The following is a 5,386-nucleotide window of genomic DNA, read 5'->3' on the forward strand; positions in this document are numbered from 1 at the left end:
TGAGCTGTACCCTAGCCGAATTCTGCCATTCTTCACTAGGTCAAATTCGGTTGCCCTGACACACAATGACTGTAGCCTGTTTCCCTGGAAACCTGTAGTTGTAGAGATGCTACATGAGGGCATTTTAATTCATCTATGTAATAATGGTCACATTGCCATGAACTGATTACAATGTAAGCATAACCACAGGATTCAGGAAGTTACAGAAATAAATTTACTTCTGCTTTTTTAAGCAAGCCACATCCAAAACTTGGTAGTTGGCATAACAGTTTATAAAGTATCAATTAATGAAAATTAATTTGTTTGCATGGACTAGCAAGTGAGTTTCATGTAGGCCTCAACCGGACATTGATAGAGGGGCATCAGCCACAAGGCACAGCATGGCTGTGATTGCCACAGCTGCCACCACTATCTGCCATCAGAAAGGAAAAGGAAAACACAGTTTATCATTAAGGCACTGAGTCCTTTCTTCTGGCTTTTCAGAGACAGGGTTTGGGGAAGGCATTTTTCTCTTGTGGTGGGCTTTGAGTTATGAAAACTGATCTCCCAGAAATCTGTAAAGGCTAAGGGTAAGCACAGAAATGCTGTCTTTCTGGGTTGCTGTGCACCAACAAAGTACAAGAACTGATGTTTTCTATAAGAGCTGATAGCACTTGCTCTTCAATACCTTAAATGCTTAGAAAATGGGAATGGAAGCTTGGCTCACGATGCCCAGTGCCGCACACAGCAAACTGCCAGCCTTCAGCAGCAGAGTGGTGCTCTGCAGGCACCGTGGAGTAGTATTAACATCTGTCTCTGAGCCATGTCGAAACTCAGTTGTGCCTTTTCAGGTCTCACTGGCCTTCGGAAAAAAGAGACCTACTGAAAGAGACAAGACTTAAACCCTTTGCTTCACCAAGCCAAGGTCAATGGCCATATCCCTCTTGCTCCTCTCTCACCTTTGTTTTCATTTTTATACCAGAACATTAAAGGCCCCTTTCTGCACCCAAGGCCTCTTAGGAATTCCTTTACTTCTGGGCCTCTTGCCAATTTGCCCTTTCAAGTCTATCACGTCATCTGTGTGTGGATGCTACATGCAATGGCAAACCCTATGACTCATTCTGACATAAGCCCCACCCTTCCCTCTGTACCCTCATCACGACACCATCTCCATGGTGCCCAAGTGCTCAATCCCATGTGCAGAATCTGTGTGTTTCTCCCTTCTGTAGGCCAATCCCACCACAGCTTCTGTGGCCCTCTGGTCTCCCACCAGCACCCCAACAGACCACAGTACATCCATTTCTGGATCTCACATCCACCTTCCATGACTGAGCCCAAGTGAGCTTCCCAGAATGCAAACCTGCCTCTATCTTAAGCTCATAGCTCAGTGGTTTCCTGTGCCTCTTGTTGAGGACATACTCTGAAAAAGGTCTCAACGGCTCCCTCAGCAGCCTGACTCTGCCCTGCTCCTCTTTCACCCTAGTTTTCTTGATGCCAACAAAAGCCCACACACTTTACCCTTCCACTCCAAATGTGCCTGCTCCTCTCTCTTCTGCCTCTTCCATAGCTGCTATCTCCTGGAGTGCCCCTACCACCCCTGTCCCAAGGACTCTGAGGCTCCACTGTCAGCATTGTTGTAGTGGTCCATTGTCTATTATAGGAGTCACATTTGGTGCTGTACATGATGTGGACTGTAACAAATGCATATTGCCATGTGTCTTAGGATTTCATTGCTGTGAAGAGGCACCATGACCATGGCAACTCTTTCAAAGGAAAACATTTAATTGGGGCTAGCTTACAGTTCAGGGGTGTTATCCAATATCATCATGACAGGAAGCATAGCAACATGCAGGCAGAGATGATGCTGGAGCAGTAGCTAGAGTTCTATATCTGTACCTGCAGGTGGCAGGAAGAAACGGTGACCAGGCTTGAGCTTCTGAGACCTCAAGTCCCACCAACTAGTGGCACACCTCCTCCAACGAGGCCACACCTCCTAATAGTGTCACTCCCTATGGGCCTGTGGGGGCCATTTTTATTCAAACCACCACACCATGTCAAGCATTGCATTATCCATAAGCAATTCCATTGCCCTAGGAGTCCTTTATGTTGCTTTGACTCCTCCCAGTCTCAGAAATCAGTAACTAGTTTTACCTTTTTTGGAATGTCACATGGTATCATGGAGTGTGGAGCCTTTCCACATGGTGCCTTTCTTTTGATGATATGTATTCAAGGGTTCCACGTCTTCTCATTCCTAGGTAGCTCTTTCCTTCTTTATTTAAAGATGGATCTTTTTAATGCAGCCCTGGTTGGACTTGGATTTGCTATATTGGTAGGACTGGTCTTGAACCCTCAGAGGCCAGTCTCTCTCCCAAGTGCTGGGATTAAAGGCATGTACCACCAAACCTGGTTTAAGTAGGCAGGAGCTTATCTCAGTGCCTTGGAAGGGCCTGTTTTCCAGAGGTCCAGCCTCTCCCTACTCAGAACCTTATCTTGTACCTGGGTTGCCTTGGGTTTAGAAAGTAAGGATTTCACTGCTACTGAAAACCCTGTGTTTGGGAGCAGAAAAAATATAGAAGCTGGAAGTGTATCTAGTTTCTGGTCAATATACTAAAACAAGAAGAGAAACAGAAACCCAGATGTACGTGATGAACCAGTGCCATGATGAAAAACACTAACATTTGTTCGGCAGTTGGTTAGTGCCTGCCATGTTCCAGGTGTTTTCAGACACAGTTCTTGCCATTTAGGTCCTATATTTTCAAGAAAGTCACTGCAAACACTGAATTAGGGAACGTTGAGCCATTGTTTTTGAGAAGATGCAATTTGGCTCCTGAGAACCTCTGGTCATGTTTTTGTCAGCTGATCATTATGTAACCTTGCTTTCTTTCTGTTGTACTGGTTAAGGTTGGATGCCCAGCTGTTGTGCTGATGCCGAGTGAGGCTTCTCTGACTATCTAAAAAGGCACTTGGAGTCTAGGGAGGATAGATGGTCCTTGTCCCATCTAATAGTGGAAATCACTACCACCACCAAAGAAAACACAGTAATGTGAAAACTGGGGCACCGAATAGGACCTAGAAGGAAAATTTGTTTACAATATGAACTGAAATAAGACAGCCTCACTGTGCTGGATCTCATCTAGGATAGTGGGTTTGAGGGATCCTAAAATGTTCACTCTGACCCTGAACCTGAATGACCTGGGAAGTGCTACAAGAACTGACTGATTTGGAGCATTTACAAACCCACACCCTTTAAGTGGTGAGGATGATTTTAGTGTTTTACCATTTAGTCCCCTTAATTGCTCTGTAAGGAATGGATGTTATTTTTACTTTTTCTTTGTTTGTTTTAGAGACAAAGTTTCACTGTGTAGCTCTGGCTGTCCTAGAACTCACTCTGAAGACCAGGCTGCCCTTGAACTCAGAGATCCACCTGCCTATACCTCCCAAATTCTGGGATTAAAGGTGTGCACCATTATTGCCCAGCTTATTTTCACATCTAATGCCACAGTTTATGGTGATTTATCACAAATACTGAGGCTACAGAAGGAGGGCTGTACTCATTTTTAGCCCCCTCAGTGGATCGAATACATTCTGTGTAGCATTGTTCAGAAGACAGGTTTGGCTTCTAAGGTGTAAGAAGCAATAAAGTCTGTATGTCAGCCTTTTGTTTGTTTGTTTGTATGTATGGTTTTTTAAGACATGGTTTCTCTGTGTAGTCTTGGCTGTCTTGGAACTCACTTTGTAGACCAGACTGGCCTCAAACTCAGAGATCTGCCTGTCTCTGCCTCAGAAGTGCTGGTATTAAAGGTGTGCACCACCACCACATGGTTCAGTCTTTTTTTTTTTTTAAGATGTATTTATTTATGTATATTAGGGCTTTACTTGAATGACAGAAGAGGGCATCATATCCTATTATAGTTGATTGTGATCCTTGCTGGGACTCAAACTCAGGCCCTCTGAAAGAGTATCAGTGCTTTTAACCCCTGAACTATCTTTGGTTTTAATAGTTACATTTTATTCTAAATAGTTAAATTTGACAGGCAATACACACTTAAAAACATGTGTCTTGTCCAGGGTCTCTATTCATTACAAGATCTCGTGCATAAGTGAACTTCTCAGGTTTAAGAATGATAGGGGGGCTGGAGAGACAGCTCAGTGGTTAGGAGCACTGGCTGCTTTTCTAGAGAATTCCCAGTTTTCCAGCACCCACAGAGTGGTTCACAACCTTCCCTAATTCTAGTTCCAGGGGACTTGATGCCTTCTTCTGATATCTATGGACAGTGCTTGAATGTGGTGCACAGACACAAGGCAGGTAAAACATCCATACCTGGAGAGATAGCTCAGCCATTAAGAGCACTGTCTGCTTTTTCAGAGGTACTGAGCTCAATTCCCAGCAACCACATGGTGGCTCACAACCATCTATACCCTCTACTGCTCTCTTCTGGCATGCAGGTGCACATGCCGATAGAGCACTTCCTATACATAAAATAAATGTATTTTTTAAAGTTCTTTAAAAAACTTAGAAGGGGGGGTCACATATATAAACCAAGACACTAAGAGGTTAATTTTAAGGCAAAACTGGGTTACTAAATGGCTTTCTCACACATCACAAGTGTTCTTGAACGGCCACTAATTATTTTAAGTACATACTGACTCCTTGAAAAAGGGGTTTCAACTATATTGTGAGCACTGGCAATTTCATATATTTCCATTACTACAAATGAAACTGTCAGTCTCGTTTTTTAAATATAGAAGTTACCATATTCCAAAAGAAAAATGTATAGACATATTCAACAGTTTTGCTGTACATTCGTTATCATCTTTGTGACCTTCCAAAGGGCAAAAGGATGGAGTTCTGTACTTTGGTTTATACAGCTCCAATTCCCTGAAAAATACCGGGGCAGTGTCATCAGTACATGACCTCCTCTTCTAGACTTCCTGTGATGACTATTTTTCGAAAAGCAGTCTGACAGACAAGGAACCTCCCCCCCCCCCCCCTTTTTTTAAATGTTTTTCTTGATGCAATTTTAAGGAGGAAGCTGCTAGTGCAGCAGTTAAACAAAATAAAGGGCATTTCATTACCATCTCTCCAAACCAAAACAACTGGGGCAGAAACTTTTCACTCAGTGACAGAGAGTCATGCAACTGGACACTGCGGGTTTTTCTGCACCACCCTGCAAGAGACAGCCCTAACTCTCACTCCTTCCTTGCCTAGCGAGGTGAACAATCCCGAAAGGGAGGAAAACAACCTCTGCCCTCCGGGGGAATCTGTGGACGCGCCGGAAGTGACACGCTTGGCTCCACACGCACGACCCACCCCCTAATGCCCACACTGTCCCAGCAATTGAAGGACGAGGAGGTGCGCATGCTTGAAGGAAGCGGAAGCCCGGATTTCCGGCTGGCGCGTGAGGGT

Source organism: Meriones unguiculatus, chromosome 20 (genome assembly GCF_030254825.1).
Source record: "Meriones unguiculatus strain TT.TT164.6M chromosome 20, Bangor_MerUng_6.1, whole genome shotgun sequence".
NCBI lineage: Eukaryota > Metazoa > Chordata > Mammalia > Rodentia > Muridae > Meriones > Meriones unguiculatus.